This window comes from Protopterus annectens, chromosome 11.part0, assembly GCF_019279795.1.
Source record: "Protopterus annectens isolate FY-2018-M chromosome 11.part0, PAN1.0, whole genome shotgun sequence".
In the NCBI taxonomy this organism is placed as follows: domain Eukaryota; kingdom Metazoa; phylum Chordata; order Ceratodontiformes; family Protopteridae; genus Protopterus; species Protopterus annectens.
In genome coordinates, this window is record NC_056745.1 from 346,975,907 (window position 1) to 346,988,540 (window position 12,634).

The following is a 12,634-nucleotide window of genomic DNA, read 5'->3' on the forward strand; positions in this document are numbered from 1 at the left end:
TTTTAGAAAAATTCTTTGAAAAGGTCACAGTGACACTGAATAATGACCATTCACTCTACGCAATCAATTTTGATCTGGCTGAGGTATTTGACACCCCCCCCCCCCCATGCTGGTATTGTAAGTAAGTTAAATGACCTTAGGTAAAGTAGATATCAAAATGCCTGAAAGAAAGAACAAATATAGTTTCATTGTCCTTTGCATCCTAAGTATGAATGTAAGAAGGTAACTAGTGGTGTAACTCTAGGCTTAGTACTGTAAGCCCTCCTATTTGACACATACTTCTATGACCTCTAAATTGTAAACCTAGACGACTGCAAGCTGGGTGTTGTTGTCCCTTCATCCTTTGATACAGTAGCACTACAGCAAAAAGGTATCCTTAATAACCAATGTTGTACTGAAAGGGATTATAATTAAAGGTAAAAAGTGCAATATTGTTAGAGTTGGGAAAAAAACAACACTTGTCTTCAACTTACAGGATAGCCATTACTTTATTCAAAACTGATATGGTTGCCATGGGTAGACCTTGTCCACTCCTTGCAGCACCATATAGCATCAGTTGTCAGGAAATCCTACTTAGTCCAAGTCATATCTAATGGTATTTCACTCAGGTCACTAAAGTTATTACCCCTCTGTCCTCCTATGTTGTTAGGCCACTTATAGTGCCCAGTGCCCCTATGGTATGTACTTGTCCAGATACATCACACAGTTGGAAAGGCCTAAGCAGTTCCTAACTAAAAAAAATTCTGGTCTAAAGACTCTTGCCTGCCAAGATAATCATGAAGCCCTATTTCCATACTCTGTCTCCTATAGATTCTTACATGAAGATCAATGTCTTGCTTTCTGTGTCATGAAAGACCCATCCCTCCTTGAATTCTTGTATCTCTGCAAGACAAGTGGCTCCACAAACTACAACTAAGGATCTGAATCTTCACCAACATATAAACAAAACACAGTGGAGGCTGGAACATGATACTTGAGGGTCTGTATAATGAAAGGCTCAATAATGTGGCGAGACTAATGCTTTAGGTATTATGCAATCACTGCAACATACAAGTAGGTGAGATGCACTGGGAACATGAACTGCAAAGCATTACTGAAAAATGACAACATTCTGTCCACATGAAATAATCTAATGCTAAGATGCTGGAAAATCAGCTATAGTAGTCTAAGAAAAAGAAGACAAAAGTAGCATTAATCACTGAAATAGCTATATCCACTGATTTTCATATCCTGTGTTCTGAGAAACACAAAGTCATAAAATACCAAGATTTGCAAACAGAAACTAGATCAATTTTGGAATAAAGATACCCAGACAGGTCCATTACCAGAAAGAGCAACAGGGAGAATAAAAACTAATTTTCAGGTATAATTAAATATGCTAGCAATACATGTAACTCCATATGATTTTTTTTTTCTAACTGAATTCATTGAAAATTTGAAACAATTCAAAGGTCATTTACAGCCATGACATTAAAAGATGCAATAAAAGAAACAAACAACATTCCATTTAGATTTTAGATAGCAGTAAATGTTTCTTCTACATGATGAAAATATGGTCTCACATATGGTTACCCAACTACCGTCATGTTTAAAACTCTTTTGCAAAAAAGCATTGTTCTGTATTCTTGGAAAAAGGCTAACGTAATTTCAATTGTTAAAATGGGAATTGTGGAGAATTACTAGAAAATCAGTTCAATTTCTTTCTTATTAAAATCTTTCAAAAGATGTCTTTTGAACTTAATTTAGGGTAATCCTGACCATGGTGCTATGTTGTATAGCTATCAATATAGCTTTATGAAAAATTGCTCTTTTTGTCATGGTCCTAATAAATCAACACAGACAACCAAAGACATTTGACGACCTTTATTGTAATGAAAATGAATAAAAAACATCAAAAGTTATTGAGCCACACAAATCAAACATTGCAACAAATAGGATAGTAAACATAAGGGCAGTGCACCCGCTCACCCTTGGAAAAGCAGCGCCCCCCACTTGCTCACTTATCATAGTAATCATGAAGGCAGTGTCCCCGCTCACCTTAATATCATCAGTTCCATAATTCCATTCCAAGTCATCCACCATCAATTCCAAATACCCTGCTGAGGGGAACAGAAGAGGGTCCCCCCACCAGCCCAAAGGGCTATCTCCCTTCAGACCATACCACTTTTCAATAGATCCTCCACCTTCAAGCCCAGGTTAAGATTAAATAAATCAAGCCCAAATTCATTGAGATTAACTCCATCCGACCTATACTATACAGGGTCCCTGCTCTCAAACTCAACATGCCATATCGTATGCACCCCAATGTTCTTCAAACATTTCTCCGATGTAAAACTAACATACCTCCAAGCCCTCTCCACTGCCACAAAATTCCTTGCCTCTCTCCACACCAACCAGGGAATAATCTCAGACCATATCAGAACCAAAGACGGATTCATCTTCCTCAATGCTAACACATCCTCACAAATGTGATATACCAACTGCCTTTTCAGAACCTTACCTAAATCACCCCCCCCCAAATGAATCAACAACAACTGTGGCAACCCCCATTGACTCTGTAACCCAATAAATGCCTGCAATATCCTGCTCCACATCAACCCTCTAACACCATACCAGATGACCTTCCATCCAAAACAGTCCAACCCCAAATTCATTCCATTGCATCTAATTGCTGCACGCCTAGCTGCCCAAAAGACGAAATAATGACCCAAGATGATGATCCTTCTGCTACCTAAAAAAAAAAAAAATGTAAACAAAGCCTGCCACAAAGCTACTTAGTATAAGACAAAAAGGCATTGGAAGACCACCTTCCCACTCTCTTAATGACTTCTATAGAACTTCCTTCCTTCACTCAGTCGCTTCGAATACCATCAGGGCCCCATGTCCCTCCTGATCCGTCTTTGAAGAGCGCAGCCGAATGTGCACTGCCCTAGGTGACATCAAGATATCCTCCCATAGCAATGAACCCAATAACTCAGACACTCTAAATGCCCCACAATACATCCACCCGCTAACTTTGCTTCACACCACATACTCCTCCAAGAATCCACACACCTTACCTAAACCCCGTAGCAACCTGCTTAAGATCTCCTTCATCACTGGCCAGCTCCTATCTATGACCCCACCTTCAACTCTGCCCCAATTCTTTAATACTCGACTCACCACCCAGGACCTAGTCCAATCCTGCAATCTGGCCAAATGAGTGAAAGCAGCAATAGCTGCCAACACCACCCTCACCGTCCTAACTGCACTTCCCTGTTCCCTCAATGTGGCCAAGTAATGCAGCAACACAACCTCTGACCACTCATATTCCTAATCCAGTAACTGCCTCAAGCACTGGTCAAAATTAAATAAAGACCTACCATAAGCTCTTCTCGTAGACACCGCCCATGACTGCTGCACCAGCCTACCAATTACTGTGGACCAATCTGCCAAATGTCCTCCAGAACGACTGCCGGATGCAATGCCACTGTTGGGGCCACATGCTGAAACCTGCAAAACTGAAAACGAGACAAGCTATCAGCTGTCTCATTCTTAACCCCAGGCACATGCAATGCTGTGAAGGAAAAGTTAATCATTAAGCTTTACGATACCAGTTTCCAAAGAACAAATAACAAATTAGGAGATTTGGCCATCTTAACCTGCAACACCCTCACCACTGCAGTATTATCCGAATAAAAAAACACCCTCCTACCTTTTAAACGATCCTGCCAAACCACCGAAGCCGCCCAAATTGGCATCATTTCCAAAAAGGCAACATCCCATTTCCACTCTTCTGACCAAAAACCATTGGCCTGCAAAGTAAGCTCCCATGCCCAGACCCCCAGCTGCATAAGTAAGCAACTGTATCTCCCATTGTTCTACCCAATCTGACTGTCAGAATGAAATCTCATTAAACTGTTCCAAAGATTTCATCCACAACTCTAAATCCTCTCACACTAGCTTAGTGACCCACACTCTGTGGTGCTTACTCCTCCATCCTGTCAAAAGAAATGCTACAGACTGGCAAAATGTGTGCCCCGGATGCACAGCCCTACAAGTGAAATTCATCAAACCCAACAATTCCATAGCCTCTCGCACCCGAACTGTGGACTTGGACTTCACCCAACAGATTTTCTCCTGCAGCCGAACCAACTTGTCTTGCGGTAAACAAAACAGACCTTGTCCTGCATCTACTGTCAAGCCCAAAAAAATCCAACACCTTCGCAGGGCCCTCTAACTTATGCTTAGCCAAAGGAACTCCAAGGGACTGACATATCCCCAAAAACTCACGCAAAGCTACCTGCACCTTATCTCGACCATCACCCACCAACAAAAAATCATCTAAATAGCGAACTGCTTGCTGTTCCTCCACTCTCTGCTGCCAAATCAAATGAAGTGGTGAACTAAACTTTTCAAAAGTGGAACATGACACTGCACATCCCATAGGCATGGCAGTGTCAAAATAAAATTTTTCCCCAACTACCATGCCCAACAAAGCCCAATCCTCCTCCAGCACTGGTAACAAATGAAAAGCTGACTCAATATCTACTTTATAGGTTCATAGGTAGGTACTAGGCCATCGGCTCAAGGGCCTATGTAAGCCTAGCCAGCAAGGTACCATAGCTTACGCCACCCAAGAAAGTTATTTTCCTGTGCCACTGTCCAGCAGAGACACAGAAGTGATCCCCGGGGTGTATTTCCTATTTCCCAAGCACTCATCAAGATTTTTCTTGAAGAGTGCTAATGAAGGACTTTGCTTGACATAGATGGGTAGCTTGTTCCAGGGTATAGGAAGTCTCTGGGACAGGAATCTATCCCTCCAGCATGTCCTGTTTATTGTGGTGACAAGGTTTAGGTCCCTAGAGCATGTAGCTTGGAGGGATTGGGATTTCTTTAGGTGTAGCATGTCTAACAGCTCTGGGTTTGACATAGCTTTATATGTTAGGCAGAGATCACCTCAGAGTAGGCGATATGCTACGGAGTAAAGCTGGAGTTTTTTGAGGTAGTCAGTGTCGGGCATTTGTTTGAGGCCAGTAATCCTCTTTGTGAGGTACTTCTGTGGCCTTTCCAGCTGCTGAAGATGTCTTGTGAGGTACATTCCAAAAGGGGCGTTGTACTCTATAATGGGTCTAATGAGTGATGAGTAGAGGGGAACAAAGACTTCTTTTTTCCTGGATGAGAACCTTTTTATGTTGAGGTGTGCCATGCAGAAGGACTTCCTGACTACTGTGGCAATGTGACTTTCAAAGGAGAGACTACTGTCCACCTGGGTCCCAAGGTCTCTTATCACACATTTGGTGTTAAGTAGATTGCTGCCTATGTGGTAGTTCATGGGTACAGAGTTTTTACCAAAGGGGATGACACAGCACTTTTTGGCATTGAGCTTGAGGCCATGGCTCTGACACCAGGCATCTGTCCCAGTGAGGCCCTTCTGTAGGATGTCCACATCATTTGGGGACTTGACTATGGCTCCTAGTTTGCAGTCATCTGCGAACTTCATCAGCCAGAGGCCTTCTATGTTAGCCTGTACTTCAGAGAAGTAGATACCTAACAGGAGAGGTCCCAGGACGGAACCCTGTGGCACTCCACTTGTCACTGTCTTGAGGTCAGATTTGGAGTCTGCAACTTTTACAGTGTGGGTTCTGTCAGTGAGCCAGTTGGCAACCCATCTTGTGACGTAAGGATTTATACCTAGTTTAGTGAGTTTAGCTATAATTCCAGAATGGGGGATGGTGTTGAAAGCCTTAACGAGGTCAAGATAGGCTGTGTGAACCACCTTACCCTCATCCATGGCTTTGGTGACTGCCTCAAAGAAGTCGATCAGGTTCAGGAGGCATGATCTGCCTTTCACAAACCTGAACTGGGTGGGATCCATAGTTTGGAGGTTACCAATGTCTTTGTTTATGAGTTCCATGATGATACGTTCCATGGCCTTGCAGACCAGGCTCATCAGGCTAATAGGTCAATAGTTCCCGGGATCAGTGGTGACTCCCCCTTTGTGGAGTGGAATAACTGTTGCTGTGTGCCATTCAGTGGGCACAAAGCCTGATGCGAGGCTATTATTGAACATGGTGCTTAAGTGGAGAGCGAGTTCGTTCTGAAGTTCGTGTAAAACGCAGCCTGGGATGTTGTCCGGTCCCATGAATGCTGTGTTTTTGGCTTTAGAGAGTGCATCTTTTACCTGTGTAGTTGTGATTATAGGGACTCTGCATTCTTCCTGTATAGATATGAGCCCTTTAGGGGGTGAGAGGGGGGTAAAGTTAGCACTGAGCCGATCTGCCAGGATGTTGGCAATATCAGTTGGTTCTGTAATTTTCGTGCCTTTGTGCTGTAACTCAGAGCAGATCTGGGTGTTGCCATCTAGATTATTGACATAGCTATAGAATGCTTTGTGGTTGTCCTTGGATTTAGTGGTGATTTTGTTTTCATAGCTAGCTTTGGATGATCTTATAAGGGATCTCAGCTTCTTACTGTGGCTAACCACGGAGTTCCTCCACTCATGGGATTTTACTCTCTTTTGCAACAGTTTCTTCCTTCTGTTGTACAGTTTGTTTATGGCAGGGGACCACCAGATTGGCTTTCTTTTTTTGGAGGATAGCATCTTGGTTCTGTTTGGGATAGCACGATCCATGCACTCGTGTAAGTGCTTATAGAGTGCATTTATGTAGGATTCAGCAGTTCTAACTGTATTGTCCATCCGCATGGGTGTCATGAAGTTCACCACTTCTGTCTTAAGAAGTATGAAGTTGGCTTTAGAGAAATTTTTTACTGTGGTTTCCTTAATGTGGGGTGGGGACGGAATGTGGATATCAAGGGTGATAAGCTTATGGTCGGATCGGACCAAAGAGGAGTTGACTTCAGGTGTGGAACACCGGTCATTCATGTTGGTAATGACTAGGTCTAGGATATTGTTGCCCCTGGTGGGGGTGTGGATAAGTTGATCTAGGTCATTGGAGTTTATGAATTTCAAAAAGTGTTGAGCTGAGGAGTTGGTACATGAGTAGTTTTCCCAGTTAATTGTGGGGTAGTTGAAGTTGCCCATTATTAGGGTGTTTGGTTGAACCCTAATATTTTCCAGTACATCAAGAAAAGAGGAGTGGGAATCCTGGGGCATGATGGGGGATCTGTAGCAAGCTACAATTTGGATTGCAGTTTTGCCCAGAGTTAGTTGCACTTGTATAACCTTGGATGCATTATGCTGAGCAACTAGCCTAGAGGTGTGGATATCCTTAATGAATATGGACACAGCTCCGCCTTTGGTGTTTCGGTCCAGGTTACATGGCCGAAAAGTGTGGTATGAGTTATAGCCTGGTAGTGCAGGGGTGCTCTCTGGAGCCTTGAACCAGGTCTCAGTCACTGTACAGATATCGATGTTCTCCATTTTAAGGAGTGCCTCGAGTGAGTGCATTTTGAGATTTAGACTTCTAGCATTGAGTAGCATTACCTTCAGTTTTTGTTTGCCTGTTCCTGTTATGGTGGTGAATTTGTTATTTGAACCCTGCCTAAAAAAGTCACTATAGGGGCAGCAAGAGCCTTAGCCAGTATCCAGAATGCCAGGGGTGACAGGTGCAGGCCATCTGTGGCAAAGCATTGTGGTCTATCGACCATGTCATCCCAAGCAGACAAATACTGGATCCCCTTAGAATGACACAAGAAGCTTAACCAATTATTGAAGTCAATCATTTTGTCGTTGTATTGCGGTATCATTCTGTGCGATGGCAGAATGCTACTCAGGGCTAGGGTCATACCTGCCTGGGCTACAAGATCGGAGAGTTCTTTCATGTCTCTTTTCATGTAGTCCAGGGAGGAACTTCTCAGGTCATTCACACCAACATGGACAATGACAGAGTCATATTTGTACTTGGTGTGGCATGACCTGAGTGCATGGGTTATGTGGTAGATCCTGGCACCCGACAGACAGCTGACAGTAACCCTATCCTTGTCTACCCTTGTGAGTGGGACATCAGTGTGCCTGACTATAGAGTCACATATGACTAGTGTGTTGGGTACGTTGTTTTGCCTTATTGGCAGTGGTTGAGTGGCACACTGAGTCTGTGGGCTATGTGTCATTTGGGTTGTGTTGAGGGATAGAGGTTGTTGCATTTCTGCTTTGGAGATCTCTGTTGCTTAGGCAGATTATTATTGAGAGCCTCCTGTTACTGTGTGTGGATTTTGGTGGTGTAGATTTAGTGAGACTATGTGATGAGTGTGGTGTGGTGCAAATGTTTACCTTTTCCTCATGACTGTCAAGTTCAGTCTTGGTTAGAGAAAGCTTTTCCTCCAGTTTGGCTAGATAAGTGCATCTCTCACAGGTTGTACTGTTGGGTGGTAGGAGGAGAGGGTTGTCAGTGTACATGAGGCAATTTCTACATTGCCTCAAGATGACCAGATTCATCAGATAGACAGGAGAGAACACTGGGAGTTGACCCATGGACATGCATGAATAAAAAACTATTTTCCTCTCGATAAGTGAGGAAAGTGAGTACAAGAGCTGTTATTCTCTAAGCAAGTCAGAAAAGTAAGTACAAAAACTGTTTTCCTCTAGGTAATGAGGAAGATAGAGTGCTATAGTAATTAGTAGCTTATTTAGTGCTTACAAGTTCTGAACAAGTGCTGAGCACAAACAAGCAAATTTAAGTGCTAAAACTAAGAATCTGTATCTGCACTAGATGAGTTACAGGACAGAAACAAGTGCAAATGCAGGCTTTCAAATTAGAAAGTTGAGAGAGATGGAAGAGATTGCCCAAACGGCCAATAACTACAATTACTGGGCCAGAACCACTCCTTATGTGGTAGACAGGTTACCTAGTGCTTACCACTCCCACTGATAAGCTAGAAGGCTTCCCTCCAACACAGAAAGGCTTGGGGGGCTCAGAAGCTTACATACAGTCCTGGATACAGCAAATCTGTATCTGGAACACTAGTTACAGGAAAGGTAGGAAACAGGCTAGCCAAGGATCCTCAAAACTCCTGATAATTCGGACCGCATCATCCAAAGATGAATACGTGACCTTAACCTCTGCACTGGGTATGAATTCATTCACAGACTTACCCCCAGGGTATGACAAATGATGAATCAAACGAAATTCGCCTTGCTTTTTCTTAGGAACAAAACCCAACGGTGACACTTTAAAGTTAGAAAACGGAGGACAACTAAATGGACTCAACAATCTCCCTGCCTGATACTCCTTGTCAATCAACTCCTGAAAAATCCCCTCCCTCCCTCTTACAGACTTCAAGTTTTTCCCACCATACCATTCAACACCAACGTGGACTTAATTGAAAAAACCCTTGAAAAACCCTCAATCAATTCCCCTGCCACACTTGGCAGTGGATAATGGGCCAGGTATGACTCCAAAATCTGGACCTTAATAGGGGAATGAGTCCCCTCGTCGCCCTCTGACTCCACGAAAGGAAACCCCCCTTTGCCCCTGAAAATTACCCCGGCCTCACCCACCTACCCATACCAGGCAAGAACTAGCCCAACCTCTAGGACCCGCAAAATAAGACGTCTGCCCCCCAGCAGGGCCCAGACACTGTGTAACAGCATGAGCTCCCATACACCTAGAGCAAATATGGGAAAATTTACAACCTACCTAAGAGCACTTGCCTGCATTAAAGGCCCAACATATCCCAGCACCTCCCTCCGATGGCTGTGCCAATCTACTACTCCCTACACCAGTGTCCATCATTGTAGAACGCCAAATGTCTAGGTGTCTAACGTCCTACAGCATGGATTTATCCACTGCCTTCCATTTACAAAACATCTGATCATACCAAAACCATGCATAGCCTGGCTGCAGCCTCTGTGCTTCCTGTTAGTCAAAAAATAGGCCAAAAGCGGAAGAGCCAGCAAAGTATCCCTCCTCTCCAACCAAACCGCCATGTAGTATATAAAACCAAGGACCCAGTTATCCCATAACCTGGGCCAAAACCTACCTACCCTTCTCTGACCTATGGCTGCCAATGCCACCAAAAGGTCCTTCTCAGTAGCTGACTCCACCTCTGTCAACCATTGAACCTCATCAGCATCAAGCAGTTTGAAAATATCAACGAATTCCCCTTTCCAAATCTTCTCCTTTAGCACCAAAGATATCTGGGGAGTCAAAACAGTGGGAGCCCCTTCCTTACATAAGGCCTGTGTCACGAACCAATCCCCCGGCCGTGACCCAAAATTAGACCCCACAACATCCAAGTCAGACCCCAAATCCGGATCAAGCAATGATAGAGTATTATCAAAAAAAAAACCCTCACAATCAACCAACACCTCTACACCTCTACCCGCTAGCTCACCTTGGACCCCCTCACTGCACCCTGGCACCCCTCCTGTAGCTGCCACTATCTCCTCACTCCCCATCAGACCTGATAAAGAATTATCTACAGAAGATGAAGGGGCCACCAGTGGCATCCCAACCTCTGTTGCCACATCTTCTGATGTTGAATGTCTGTCTCTCTTCACCCTCGACCGCCGGGTTGCAGCCACTGTCTGCCTCTTCCATCAAACTTTCAGATCCTGGGCACTAGTTGATGGAAATTTAGTAGAAATGTCCTTGAAGAGGTCCTCAGCCTGCACCACAATACTGACCCATCTCTGTCTCAACCCTTCAGCCATGATAACCTAAAGAGACAAAAGAGAACTTGTTGTTAAAACAACCCTTAAAGAAATGCTTGCTAGCACCAAACAGTAACTGCAGACAAATAGAACACATAATTCCTAAAAATCCTTATGCCTATCAACTATCTCCTAAACATGCACCCTTAACTAACTAGTCCCCCCTACCTACCTGCTATAAATCAGCCCGGGGCCTGGACAGGAAAAAAATAAATAAATTGCAAATATGATCTAACCTAAGTTGACTGTCTTGGGACTTGAACCATGCACCTCTGCATGTCAAACAGCAACCCCATGCATCTAACAGCTAGTTACCTCTTCATTCTGGTGTCAGTCACCTAAGTTTAGGACATTTATAATCTGTTATTTATTTATTATTCATTTATATTTCTTTTTTTTTATTTGCTAAAATACTATCAATGATAATAAATCCAGTCACTCATAATCCAGCTGCCCACCATCTGACACACACCCAAACCCTACTTAACTAAAGAACCTAACCTGATCTCCCTGCCTGCCCATGCACACTAGCTGTTTCCACTGTAAAGCTTTCCTGTTGCTTTTTTTTATACTAAAAAAGGCAATCCATGATTGCCAATGCTACAGTGCATGCTCGCACTATCCGGTCAATCGTGGAAAGCCGCAACTGCTTACCTTCGACCCAGAAACCACTAACCACCAGGGATACAACATCCAATGACACTGGCACACTCCCGCAGGTCCCAGGGACAAACCACTAGCCACCAGGGAATGAAACCATCCATGCAAACCTCTCAAAGCTGCCACTAGCCACCAGGTAAATGAAACCATCCACACAAACCCCACAAAGCCACCACTAGCCACCAGGGAAACAAAACCATCCACACAAACTCCACAAAGCCACCACTAGCCACCAACAAAACAAAACCATCCACACAAACCCCACCAAGCCAACACTAACCACCAATGAAAACCATCCACACAAACCCAACACAGACACTAGAGCCAACAGGGAACAGAAACCAACCATTACCAACCCCAACCTCCCACCATCAGCACTTACCTGCTGCACTCAAGGAGGTAACCAGAAACCAAGCCAACAAACCCGAACAAGTGACAATCTCCTCTGCACACCACCAAGCCAAGCCATTCTCACTCCATTCCATTCCTTTAATTATTTTTTTTTTTACAGGAGGCCACACTAGTGCTACTGTGCATGTGCACCTGGCCGCAACCGACAGTACAAGCCCGCGAATAACTGCTACACCACCAGGAACACAAACAGCCATCAAAAATCACAGCGACCAAGCAAAAATCCACTAGACCACCATGGAACAACCTAAAATAAGCAAAATGACAAGAAAACGCACAAGCCCCGATGAATAAGACACTAAACCACCAGGGAATCCAAATAATAAGAAGAAGACCTATAAGTAGATGAATAACCACTAAACCACCATGGACACAAGTGCAGGAAAGAAAGAAACCATGAAAACTCAATAAAGAACCCTCACCGCTCCCTACAATGATCTAAAACACTGATCTCCCTAAACTACCCCCTGTAATATGTCTACACTACATATCTACACAATACTGCCATATACCTTTACATCAACCCACCATAATCTAAAAAAAAAAACCTGTATATATATAATATTTATATATATATATATATATATATATATATATATATATATATATATATATATATATATATAAAACGGATTCTGTACTCACCTCACCGACTAGCACTACCCAAGGCCTACCTTACTAACACCTCAACACCTCAGGTTGTCAGGACCTGATCCTGCTTCAACAAGACCACACCAAAATGTGCTTACTCATACCAGTTTCCCCTACAAAACCCCTACGACCCACACCTGTGCCTTACCTCACTACCTCTCTCAGCTTCCAGCTTAATTAACTCTTTCTTACCCACTCCCTACCCACATTACCTAACTTACCTATCTTCCTACATCCAGCCCCCCCCCACTCTATTCATACCAAGGTTGTCCCATGTCAAATTTGTCTGTCCCAAACTTCACTTCCTCCTGCCTAATT